Genomic DNA, 14,479 nt, shown 5'->3' on the forward strand with positions numbered 1-14,479 from the left:
TTTTGTAGTTTCACCCATTCTTCTAGTGGTAGTTTAAAGAGATTGGCGAAACCAAATGGAAAAGAAGATAAAAGAGAGAGGTTTTAGCTTGTTTCCAACACTGCCAGTTTATTGAGTTATAAACCGTGTGCTCTGTGAATATTTCCTATAATCTCTTACTTAATGTTTTGTGACAGATTTAATACAGCAAAATTAGACATGCTGCCACAGTCTTTCTGACAGCTACCTGATTTCCATGCACTAATACCACTGGCTTCTTGCCCAGTACAAATACACTTGAAAGGAAGGTCAAGGAACACAACGAAAGCAACCAGGGAGCATAAAAATAAGAAGTATGTTTCAGCATGCAAACACTAAATGCTTCTGAAGAAACTTTAGACACTTCTCAGCACTGACTGTTTTGGAAGGAAGGAAAAATAACTGGGTACCTGTTTCAGGCATTTAAAGACTGCGTGACATAAGGTAAATCATCCAAAATAATCTTAAATTTAAAATAATATTGCATAACTTTTAAAACTTCATATCCAGTTAGAGTCATTATGATAAATTCAGATGAAATGGTTTTGGAATAAGTCCATTGATTTCCGCATAAAGTTGGAAAGGTGCATAAAGAAGAAATGTTATTGTTGTGCTCATGCTCAGTCACGTCTGACTCTTTGCAACCCTAAGGACTATAGCCCACCAGGCTTCTCTGTCCATGGATTTCCCAGGCAAGAATACTGGAATGGGTTGCTAGTCCCTTCTCCAGGGCATCTTCCCAACCCAGGGATCAAATCCAAGGCTTTTGCATCTCCTGCAAATTGGCAGTCAAATTGTTTACAACTGCATCACTTCATGGGAAATAGACAGGGAAACAGTGGAAACAGTGTCAGACTTTATTTTTCTGAGCTCCAAAATCACTGCAGATGGTGACTGCAGCCATGAAATTAAAAGACCCTTGCTCCTTGGAAGAAAAGTTATGACCAACCTAGACAGCATATTGAAAAGCAGAGACATTACTTTGCTGACTAAGGTCCATCTAGTCAAGGCTATGGTTTTTCCAGTAGTCATGTATGGATGTGAGAATTGGACTATGAAGAAGGCTGAGTGCAGAAGAATTGATGCTTTTGAACTGTGGTGTTGGAGAAGACTCTTGAGAGTCCCTTGGACAGCAAGGAGATCCAACCAGTCCATTCTGAAGGAAATCAGCCCTGGGATTTCTTTGGAAGGTATGATGCTAAAGCTGAAACTCCAGTACTTTGGCCACCTCATGCGAAGAGTTGACTCATTGGAAAAGACTGTGATGCTGGGAGGGATTGGGGGCAGGAGGAGAAGGGGACGAGAGAGGATGAGATGGCTGGATGGCATCACGGACTCGATGGATGTGAGTCTGAGTGAACTCCGGGAGTTGTTGATGGACAGGGAGGCCTGGCATGCTGCGATTCATGGGGTCGCAAAGAGTTGGACACAACTGAGCAACTGAACTGAACTGAACTGCACCGCCTGGGATGACCAAAGAAGAAGTATATGAAGCAACATTCTTTTTACTTGAGTCAAAATAGTTTAATCATTTTGTAGGTTATACTAGATAATTCTTAGGCCATAATTACTCAAGATTATAAACAGTAGATTTAAAAACATTGCTTTCTTTTTGTTTCACAATCTTAGTGATAATTGTGTCTATAAAATATAGTAAATGCCAAGTGCAAATACGGCATCACCACCTTAGGATCTAGTAGGGAAAAGTACACATAGAATAAAGATTATGAAAAAAGTAGAATTCTTGACAATTTATCCATTTGCGCCATTGTTAAAAAATCCCAGTGCCATATTTTCAGACAAAAAATTGGAGGAAAGAGGAAATTGAAATGATCCTATAAAAATCTATCATTGTGAAAGTGAAAGTCACTCAGTCGTGTCCATCTCTTTGCAACCTCATGGACTATACAGTCCATGGAATTCTCCAAGCCAGAATACTGGAGTGAGTAGCCTTTCCCTTCTCCAGGGGATCCTCCCAACCCAGGGATCAAACCCTGGTCTCCTGCATTGTGGGCAGATTCTTTACTAGCTGAGCCACAAGGGAACCCCTATCATTCATAGGGTTATGACTACTATTAGTACTTCTCCTTTATGTCCACTCAGGTAATTCCTTACGTTTTGGATTTGCCTATACTCTCATTACTGAGTCATATTCTATATTAATACCATTTATCTGTTCACTATTTGTATGTTCGGTGTTGGCTTTGAATAAAATTTTTGTTCTGATTTTTTGCATCCCTTTGCCTTTCAACAAACTATTTTTGAAACATTGTTTCATTTTAGTGAATTAGGAAAATAATGTATCATAATGATAAAAGAAACAATTTTAATAAAATTTGTATAACCACAATGACAGGAAATATCAGCATATTTTAAATATTTTAATATATTATTACTCATTTAATTACATGTTAGCCAAGATGAATTTAACTGCATTTTGAAACAGAAACACAGTCTTTAGGAACATAACAACTGTTTTAATATAACATGATTGGAAGGGGGCAATCATAATAAATTAAAACATCACACATGTCAAATTAAAAGTTAGCAATAACATTTATCACTGAAATTATGAAAAACAGGAAATTTTATATATTTGGTGGAAATATAAATTGATACTGCCCCTTTAGAAAATAATTTGTCAGTTTCTAGGAAACCTGTGCTGTGCATGATCTATTAACCTAGAAATTCTACTGTATTTGTACTGTTTATAAATTATTACACAAAAGTACAAGAAGACATATATTGACATGTTTCCTGTGGTGCTGATTGTCATTGTGAAAAAAAATAACAAACAACCCATTTATTGAGAGATGATGAAGTAACCCTAAATCTTGTCAGTAAAAATGTAGAATGACTTCTAATTCAGATACTTGGAATTATCAGATATGAAGTTAAAATAACTATATTAGTTTCCATAAAGAAATAGATGCCAAAGAGGAAAATATTACCAGAGATCTGGAGTCTATACAAGAAAAGTGTAAGAGGGAAATTCTAGATATTTGAATAAAAACCAATATCTAAAACTAGGAACTCAGTAGGTGGTGTAACAGCAAACTAGATAGACCAGAATAGAGGTTTAGTAAACAGAGAGATAGGTCAGCTGAAATTACATAGGATCAAGCTACAGAGGAAAAAAAAAATGATGAAAATGTACAAAAGGGCACAAAGTATATGTAAAGTCAGGAGGAAAATTATAGTAATGTATGTATAATTGAAGTCTCAGAAAGAGAAAAAAAAGAGAGAGAAAAGGGGCAGAAAATTCGAGGAATGATACGAGGTGACATTTGCAAGTAGTTCTGTAGCCACAAGGTAGGAAACATAAAAAGAACATTATACTGAGGCACATTTTGAAAACTGCTGACCACCAAATTGTAAGAGAAAATTTAAAGGTAGACAAAGAGGGGGGGGGAGACATTAACTTCAAGTGGTTACAAGACTGACAATTGGTTTCAAAACAGAAATCACAGGAACCAGAATACAGTAGGGCTTCCCTGGTGCCTCAGACAGTTAAGAATCTGCCTCTAATGTGACAGACCCATGTTCGATCCCTAGGTCAGGAAGATCCCCTGAAAAAGGTAGTGGCTACGCACTCCAATATTCTTCCTGGAGAACTCCATAGGCAGAGGAGCCTGGCAGGCTACAGTCCATGGGGTCACAAAGAGTTGGACACAACTGAGGGACTAACACGCACACACAGAATTCAGTGGAATGGCATTCTAAGGTGCTGAAAGACAGAAAGAAGAAAGAGAAAAAGGAAGAGAGAAAAAGGAAGGAAGAAAGAAAAAAAAGGGGGGGGGGAGCTGCCTATCCACAATTTTAATCCAGTGAAAATACACCTCAGAAAGTAAAGTGAAGTAAAGATGTCTGAGGGGAAAAAATGATATATTATCAAGGGAATCACAATTAAAAATCTAGTAAAGGAAGTTCTTCAGATAGAAGGAAAGTGATCAAAGATGTGGGCATGGATATTCAGAAAATACAATAAAGAACATTTTAAAAGTAGTAAATACATATTCTTTCTAAAGTTATATGGAACAGTAAACAAAATTGATATCTTGGATAATAAAACACATCTCAACCAATATAAAATGATTAAAAATTCTGTGATGTATATTCTCTGATGATAGAGAGGTTAAGCAAGAAATAAAAATCCAGCTCTGTGAAAAATACCATTGGTAGCTTGGTAGGGATTGCATTGAATCTATAGATTGCTTTGGGTAGTATACTCATTTTCACTATATTGATTCTTCTGATACATGAACACGGTATATTTCTCCATTTATTAGTGTCCTCTTTGATTTCTTTCACCAGTGCTTTATAGTTTTCTATATATAGGTCTTCTGTTTCCAAAAAAATAAACGACCCAATCAAAAAATGGGCCAAAGAACTAAACAGACATTTCTCCAAAGAAGACATACAGATGGAAAAGATGCTCAACGTCACTCATTATCAGAAAAATGCAAATCAGAACCACAATGAGGTACCATTTCATGCCAGTAAGAATGGCTGCTATCCAAAAGTCTACAAGCAATAAGTGCTGGAGAGGGTGTGGAGAAAAGGGAACCCTCTTACGCTATTGGTAGGAATGAAAACTAGTACAGCCACTGTGGAGAACTGTGTGGAGATTCCTTAAAAAATTGCAAATAGAACTGCCTTAGGACCCAGCAATCCCACTGCTGGGCATACATACCGAGGAAACCAGAATTGAAAGAGACATGTGTACCCCAATGTTCATCGCAGTACTGTTTACAATAGCCAGGGTATGGAAGCAACCTAGATGTCCATCAGCAGACGAATAGATAAGAAAGCTGTGGTACATATACACAATGGAGTATTACTCAGCCATGAAAAAGAATACATTTGAATCAATTCTAATGAAGTGGATAAAACTGGAGCCTATTATACAGAGTGAAGTAAGCCAGAAAGAAAAACACCAATACAGTATACTAATGCATATATATGGAATTTAGAAAGATGGTAACAATAACCCTGTATGTGAGACAGCAAAAGAGACACAGATGTGTAGAACAGTCTTTTGGACTCTGTGGGAGAGGGAAAGGGTGTGATGATTTGGGAGAATGGCATTTAAACATGTATAATATCATATGAAATGAATCGCCAGTCCAGGCTTGATGATGATACTGGATGCTTGGGGCTGGTGCACTGGGAGGGCCCAGAGGGATGGTACGGGGAGGGAGGAGGGAGGGGGGTTCAGAATGGGGAATATGTGTATACCTGTGGCAGATTCATGTTGATATATGGCAAAACCAATACAATATTTTAAAGTAATTCACCTCCAATTGAAACAAATAAATTTATATTTTAAAAAGCTAAAAAAGTCAAACAAACAACTAATAAGCATATTGATACAATAGAATACTATATAGCAACAGAAATGTATGAAATATCATTACACAAAGCAATATGGATTAATTTCACAAACACAATTTAAAACAATAGAAACAAGCAGCAAAAGGCATATGCTACATAATTGCAATTATATAAAGTTCAAAATAAAACTAATCTGAAGTGATTAGAAGTCATTACACAAGTTATCCCTGGGGAGACAATATTGTTAATGTTTGTGTCCTTTGTGGGTGGTTTCTATGGTGACTTTATTTTTCACAAATTCATCAAACTGTTTATTATTTTTCTCTCTGTGTATTTTCTCTATAATATATGTATTTTTCTCTATAATATGCATAAATATCTTACCTCAAACTGCATAGAAAACAGAGCAGAAAGATGAGGTGTCTGGAAATAAAAGTGCAACTTTAAGACTAAATTTTGAAGAAGGAGAATTAGCTCATACTCAGAGAATTGAAAAAACAAAAGATGTAGCAGATAGAAAGGATGTTGAAGTCAAAGGGCAAGAAACATGGTGGCTGAATCATTAAAGAACGGATCTATGGAAGAATCCCTGAAAAAAGGAAAAAATTAGAAGATTCAGTTCTGAATCAAACTGGTAAATATACAATAGCATCTTCAAATTCTTAGGTAGGATGATTATTTTTTAATGTACTCCCAATAACCCAGTGGCGTGCACTATGTGCTGTGACTGTGCAATTTTTGTTTAATTACCAGTAGGGCAGTTTTGTTTAATTACCAGTAGGGCAGTTTTGTTTAAAAGACTTGTATGGAGTGACCTGGGGGAGGAAGGCAACTCCTAACCACATCTCCCACATTCCTGGACCTTGACCTCCAACTTTAACATTTAAGCTACTTCTATTCTAGACAGATGTATGTATTACTGTGGGCAAGAATCGCACAGAAGAAATGGAGTAGCCCTCATAGTCAACAGAGTCTGAAATGCAGTACTTGGGTGCAATCTCAAAAATGACAGAATAATTTCTGCTTGTTTCTGAAGCAAACCATTCAGTATCACAGTAGTCCAAGTCTATGCCCCAACCACTAATGCCAAATAAACTGAATGGTTCTATTAGGACCTACAAGACCTTCTAGAACTAATATCCAAAAAAGTTGTCCTTTTCATCATAGGGGACTAGAATGAAAAAGTAAGATGTCAAGAAATACCTGGAGTAAAAGGCAAGTTTGGCTTCAGAGTATAAAATGAAGCAAGGCAAAGGCTCAGAGTTTTGCCAAGAGAATGCACTGGTCATGCCAAACACCCTGTTCCAACAACACAAGACACAACTCTACACATGGACAACACCAGATGGTAAATACCAAAATTACATTGATTATATTCTTTGCAGCCAAAGATGGAGAAGCTCTATCCAGTCAGCAAAACAAGACCGGGAGCTGACTGTGGCTCAGATCGTGAACTCATGATTGCAAAATTCAGACTTAAATTTAGGAAAGTAGGGAAAACCACTAGGCCATTCAGGTGTGACCTAAATCAAATCCCTTATGAGTATACAGTGGAAGTGACAAATAGATTCAAGGAATTAGATCTGATAGAGTGCTTGAAGAATTATAGACAGAGATTCATAACATTGTTCAGGAGACATTGATCAAAACCATCCCCCAAGAAGAAGAAATGCAAAAAGGCAAAATGGTTGTCTGAGGAGGCCTTACAATAGCTAAGAAAAGAAGAGAAGTGGAAGGCAAAGGAGAAAAGGAAAGATATATCTGTCTGAATGCAGAGTTCCAGGGGGTAGTAAGGAGAGATAAGAAAGCCTTCCTCAGTGATCAATGCAAAGAAATAGAGGAAAACAATAGAATGGGAAAGACTAGAGATCTCTTCAAGAAAATTAGAGATACCAAGGGAACATTTCATGCAAAGATGGGCACAATAAAGGACAGAAATGGTATGGACCTATCAGAAGCAGGAGATATTAAGAAGAGGTGACAAGAATACACAGAAGAACTGTACAAGAAAGATCTTAATGACCCAGATAACCATAACAGTGTGATCACTCACCTAGAGCCACACATCCTGGAGTGCAAAGTCAAGTGGCCTTAGGGAAGCATCAGCATGACCAAAGCTAATGGAGGTGATGCAATTCCAGCTGAGCAATTTCAAATCCTAAAAGATGATGCTGTGAAAGTGCTGCACTCAATATGCCATCAAGGTTGGAAAACTCAGCAGTGGCCACAGGACTAGAAAGGGTCCATTTTCATCCCAATCCCAAAGAAAGGCAATGCCAAAGAATGTTCAAAGTACTGCACGATTGCACTCACCCACAATGCTAACAAAGTAATGCTCAAAACTCTCTAAATTAGGCTAAGCTGGATTTAGAAAGGACAGAGGAACCAGAGATCAAATTGCCAACGTCTGCTGGATCATGGTAAAAGCGAGAGAATTCCAGAATACCATGTATTTCTGCTTCATTGACTAGGCTAAAACTTTTGATTGTGTGGATCACAACAAACTGTAGACAATTCTTAAAGAGATGGGGATACCAGATCACTTTAACTGCCTCCTGAAAAATCTGTATGCAAGTCAAGAAACAACTGTTAGAGCCAGGTATGCATGAACAGACTGGTTCCAAATTGGGTAAGGAGTATATTAAAGCTGTATATTGTCACCTTGCTTATTTAACATATATGCAGAGTATGTCATATGAAATGCCAGGCTGGATGAAGCACAAGCCACAATCAAGATTGCGGGGAGAAATATCCAGAACCTCCGATATGCAGATGACACCCTCCTTATGGCAGAAAACAAAGAGGAACTAAAGAGCCTCTTGATGAAAGTGAAAGAGGAGAGTGAAAAAGCTGTCTTAAAAGTCAACATTCAAAAAACGATCATTCCATTCAGTCCCATCACTTCATGGCAAATAGCTGGGGAAGCGATGGAAACAGTGACAGACTTTCTTTCTTGGGCTGCAAAATCACTGCAGATCGTGGCTGCAGCTATGAAATTCAATGACGACCCTGTATGCAAGACAACAAAAAAGACACAGATGTGTATAACGGACTTTTGGGCTCAGAGGGAGAGGGAGAGGGTGGGATGATTTGGGAGAATGGCATTGTAACATGTATACTATCATGTAAGAATCGAATCGCCAGTCTATGTCCGACGCAGGATACAGCATGCTTGGGGCTGGTGCACGGTGATGACCCAGAGAGATGTTATGGGGAGGGAGGTGGGAGGGGGGTTCATGTTTGGGAACGCATGTACACCCGTGGTGGATTCATGTCAATGTATGGCAAAACCAATACAGTATTGTAAAGTAAAATAAAGCAAAAATAAAAATTAAAAAAAAAAGGACGTTTGCTACTTGGAAGAAAAGCTATGACAAACCTAGACAGTGTATTGAAAAGCAAAGACATTACCAACAGAAATCCATCTAGTCAAAGTTATGCACAGTTAACCTCATATATCCTCTTTTCCCATAATCCCTTAAGCAGTTAAATGTGGACTTATTAACTATGCATGTATATTCAACCATTGAGTTTAGTCAACTGCTTGATTATTCTGGTGGGAGTTTTATTAATTGGTTGTATAGAGGTCACTCAACCATTTCTTCCTCACCATCTATTGTTTGACTGTAAGTGCATTTCTCCATATTTGCCAAGGCACCACAGCCATTATCCTTTCAGACGGGAGGAATTTGTTTCGGTGTTTTAGGTTGATTCAATTTTTTTGAGTGTAATTTTAAACCAGTAAATGTTTACTCCCTTTTGTGTTATGTTCACCTTCTAATTTGCTCTCAATCACTAAAGTTTATATAGTCATTATAAAAATACAGAAATAGGTAGAATAAGAAATGAGGTTTCCCTTATCTTTATTCCCTGAAATCCTTCAGAAATAATAATAACCTCCAGCCTAGACGTTTTTTTTTTTTTTTTTTTTTTGGTTAGGAAAGTTTCTGAGAAAAGCTAACCTCAATATGAAAATAAGTGCAAAATTTAAAGCCCAACTTAAAACAATCTTAGGTCATCCGTTTTATTATTACATGTGTTAAGAAGTGGGAATCTGACATTCAGATCTGATGCTTTGCTTTGTAGATGAGTAACCAAGAATGAGAACTGGGAATATGGATTGTTTGAGAAAAAATAAAAAATTGCAACCAAAAATAATGTTAGTATTCATAGATATTTGTTGAAATGCTTCACACGCCCAGAATTTTCATATTTCCTTCAAACAATGCCTCTCTATCTGTATCTTCTAAACTTCAACAAAACATCTATCTTGATTGATGACTTCTTCAGATAGCTCCTCTATAAATCTTAAAACTTTGCATTTCTTTTTCACTTGCCCGTAAGCTCCTTTAGGCAAAAACTGCATTATTATTCATTTTTATCTGTGCAGTTTAGCATTATGTCTGGCACTTGGTAGGGGTTGGATTAATAAATCCAGCCCTTGTTTAAGAAAATGTAGGAGAGATATCTTTAGATTCAACTGAAAATAATCTTGAGCTGTATATAGGAGTAAGATAATTAAATCACTGCTGTTGAGATGCTAAGTGACTGTTTATGCTCTCACTTGTTCCTTCAACAAATATCCTCAGAACTTATATGTATAAAAGACTTGCCAAGCAGCAAATCAGACCCTAGAAAAGAGAATTGAGTTAACTTAATCTAAGTAACTATTATTAAAAGTGATCAAACTATATTGTACATTCAGTGTTCTTTGAACATGCCAGAATTCCTGTGTTTGAATTATGGGAGTATTATTTTTAGATTAATTTTCAGTTTAAACTCAGTTTTCAGTTTATACTCTCTATGGATAAAACATGTCAGAGCACATTAGAGCAGCTACTCAGATGTGACCTTTATACCAGACTTCTTGCCGTCTCAATCACATTCTGGATATTAAAAATATGTATACTATTTTCTTATTCATTTACTTTATTCATTTTGACATCCAAATTTGGAAAAAAGGCATGTATTTGCAAGTAGCTTTAATAAAATTATTGGTTTGCTCAGAAGATGAGTGAATATTGTTGTTTACCTCCAGTGTTCCAAATCCTAATGAAAATGCCCTACACACTTGTCATATTTTATATTTATTAATGCAGTAAATGGGCCCCAAAGCAATTCTACAAAAGTGTGAAGTGACACATTAGTAACTAGGCATGTCTTTTTGACATAGCCTTAATTGTTTGAAAAGTTAAATATTCAGTCAATCACCCCAAAAGTAAGCTCTGTACTATTTTTTACACTAAAGTGATTTCATTTTAACTCAGATTCAATTGATTATAAAGCTTTAGAAAATAAAACAGATCATTCTATAAACTTAAAGAACAAATTATAATTAGTTATTAATTTTCATTCAATTCATTGAATAGTTATTGAGAAAATCCTTCAGTACAATTTAAACAAGCCATATGGCAGAGAGGAAGAAATATGAGTAAAGGCAGGAAAACTGAGAATATTTGAGGGCAGCGTGTGATCTGTGTTGGATGCTATAGACAGGAGGTAGAAGGTAGTTTGGGTTATATTATACAGAGCCTTTAACTAATAAGAATTTGTCTTCATTTCTTCAGCAATTTAAAACCATGGAAAAATTCTTCTATAGAAGAGTGACACCCTTGGAGACGTTAAGACAATTAATCTGCAAACAGTGTTGAATCCAGGCCACTGGTGTTGGAGAAACTGGGGTAAAGAAGATGTCAAAGAGGTAATTATAACACAATTCAATACATTTTATTCAATTTCTATTGGATTTGTGCCTAATTGTATTTCTCGTGAACCATAGTAATATGCTTCCCCTAAAAACACAAGTATTTCAGATTTGTGTTAAAGCAAATCTACTTAGCTTCTATTATATTCACATATAATATCTCATTAAATCCCTAAAAGAGATTTTGCTGATAAGGAAACTGAGAATTAGAAAAGATAACTTTTTCAAGATCAGACAGATAATAAGCCCTGAATACTTAGAGCAGAAGAGAGAGTGAAATTAAATAAGTTTCAGGAAAAATAATCCAAGGAAAATATACTGCATAGGTCAGAGGTAAGACCACAAATAAACAGGCCACTGCAATCATTTCTGTTTGCTAATGACAGAAATGAATTAATATGTATATGCTGGTCTTAGAGTGTTGAGCTAAACCTTCTAGTCTCTAGGTAGTAAAGAAATACAATAATAAATTCCATACATTTCAGCCACTTTATTTTCTATGTGTTTGTTGCTATTCTGTGTTTATTTGCCTGTTTAATTTTTGGCAAAGGGAGAAAGATGCCTATAAAGAATCTATTATCTAAGTTGCTGACTGGCCTATAGCTTATTTCAAGTTCCCTTAGTCAGGAATAACATTGTGTTGTTCTCTCTGCCCTTTTACAACATGCAGGAATACACACATATTATTTCTCTCTAACATATAAATGCACTCTGTTAGAGTCATACCTTTAAAATGGTTTCCATGAATTTAAAAAATGAATCCAAGTGAAATATTAGGAAGTTAGATATTCCAGCCATGCTGACTTTTGTGTTATACCACTGAAAGTCAGTATTTATCAATTAAAGTTTAAGGTTTAAAAACAGAAGAATAGATTCTGAATTAATGACCCTTCTAAATCAAATAGGTAAAACTTAAACACTTTGCCATTTATTGTGTAGGTGAATTTTTTTCACCAGGTCGACTACATGTTTTGATCAACTAAACCTACACATTTTTCTTACCTTGGGTTAAATCACAGTTCTGCTTTGCTTTCAACAAGCTTGCTTATTTATAAATCAGAACTAATCCAGGGAAAATGATGACATAAATAAATGTCAGTGGGAAGGAGCTAATTGGGTATGCCACAAGTGTAGGACTAGTACTCTGGAAGTAATAACACTTTGGAATATGAAAGATGAAATCAATGCAGAATTTATACTTTAGTCCCCTTATCTGCCCCCCTCCCCCAAATCACATTTCTTGTGCAAGGGTGCCTATTGGCCAAAGGAAAGTTTAGTGAATCAGGCCTTAAATTACTGCACCTAGTAATTGTTGACATATGTGTACTTTACAGTGCTAATTTATCTCACCATGAACCCAGTGTTTACGAACACACAAAAGCAGATTTATAGTATGTGAGATTAAGAACATTTAAATTCTTTATTTTTAATTTTTTACGTTAGATATATTTAAACATGCAAAATACATTTGAAAATGACCGAATCTGCCCACATGAAGTACAGTAAACTGTAAAGTTCTTGAGGAACTGAGAAAGAAAATAATTTCATTTAAAGGACATTATACCATATGTTTGAAATACTAAGATGATTTGAAGATCTTAGATCTAAGGTCATGTTAACAGATAAGATCTTGAGGGATCACAGGATTAAGTTATGTTTTGAATAATGAGGCCATCTCACATTTACTGAGCCCTCATGCTTCTCCTGGCACTGTGCTAAGCCTTTCACATAGATTATCTCATTTAGTCATCATAACAACCATGTGAACTGGGCACTGTTAATATTCCAATAGAATAGATGAAGCACTCCAAGTCAAAGAAGCTAACTGACTTCCCCAATGTCATATAGTTAACAGTGGGTAATCCAGGAATCAGCCCCACATCGTCTGTATCCAGAGGCCAACTGTAGCCGCCACCTTCCATTGTAAGAATCAGGTCTGCTCCTTGCAGTGAGTGTACAATGGCTTTTCCTCAGTTGGTGTTTCTTAGAAAACAGCAACTTATTTCAACATTTGTAAATATACTTTGAGACAGGATAAAATGGAAGTTAACTAGATTAAGTTATAAAACAGATGAAACTCACATGAGCAAAGATCACTGAAAAAATTGTATTAACTAGTCACAAGGCCTATTCTTCTTTCAGTTTTATGCTTTTCCTCCTTTGGGCTTCCAAAGTGGTGCAGTGGTAAAGAATATGCCTGCCAAGGCACGAGATGCAGGAGACCAGGGTTCGATCCCTGGGTCAGGTAGACCCCCTGGAGGAGGAAATGGCAACCAGCTCCTGTATTCTTACTTGGAAAATCCCATGGACAGAGGCGACTCAGTTCAGTTTTCTTGCTCAGTAATGTCCAACTTTTTGTGACCCCATGGACTGCAGCACTCTAGGCTTCCCTGTCCATCACCGACTCCAGGAGCTTGCTCAAACTCATGTCCATCGAGTCAGTGATGCCATCCAACTATCGCATCCTCTGTTGTCCCCTTCTCCTCCTGCCTTCTATCTTTTCCAGCATCAGGGTCTTTTCCAGTGAGTCAGTTCTTCACATCAGGTAGCCAAAGTACTGGAACTTTAGCTTCAGCATCAGTCCTTCCAATGATTATTCAGAATTTCCTTTAGGATTGACTGTTTAGATCCCCTTCCAGTCCAAGGGACTTTTAAGAGTCCCTTGTCCAACACCACAAATCAAAAGCATCAGTTCTTCAACACTCAGCTTTCTTTATGGTCCAACTCTCACATCCATAAATGACTACTGGAAAAAACGTAGCTTTGACTAGATGGATCTTTGTCAGCAAAGTAATGTTTCTGCTTTTTAATATGCTGTCTAGGTTTGTCATAGCTTTTCTTCCAAGGAGCAAATGTCTGTTAATTTCATGGCTGTAGTCACTATCAGCAGTGATTTTGGAGCTCAAGAAAATAAACTCTATCACTGTTTCCATTGCTTCCCCAGCTATTTGCCATGAAGCGATGGGACCAGATGCAATGATTTTTGTTTTTTGAATGCTGAGTTTTAGGACAACTTTTCCACTCTCCTCTATCACTTTCATTGAGAGGCTCTTTAATTTCTGTTCTCCTTCTTCCATAAGGGTGGTGTCATCTGCATATCTGAGGTTAATAATATTTTTCCCTGCAATCTTGATTCTGGCTGTGCTTCATCCAGTCTGGCATTTCACATGATGTACTCTGCATATAAGTTAAGTAAACAAGGTGACAATATACAGCTTTGACATATTCTTTCCCAATTTTGAACCAGTCCATCGTTCCATGTCCGGTTCTGACTGTTGCTTCTTAACCTGCGTACAGATTTCTCAGGAGGCAGTTAAGGTGATCTAGTTTTCCCATTTCTTTAAGAATTGTCCACAGTTTGTTGTGATCCACCGTCAAAGGTTTTAGCATAGTTGGTGAAACAGAAGTAGATGTTTTTCTGGA

Source organism: Capricornis sumatraensis, chromosome 18 (assembly GCF_032405125.1).
Source record: "Capricornis sumatraensis isolate serow.1 chromosome 18, serow.2, whole genome shotgun sequence".
In the NCBI taxonomy this organism is placed as follows: Eukaryota; Metazoa; Chordata; class Mammalia; order Artiodactyla; family Bovidae; genus Capricornis; species Capricornis sumatraensis.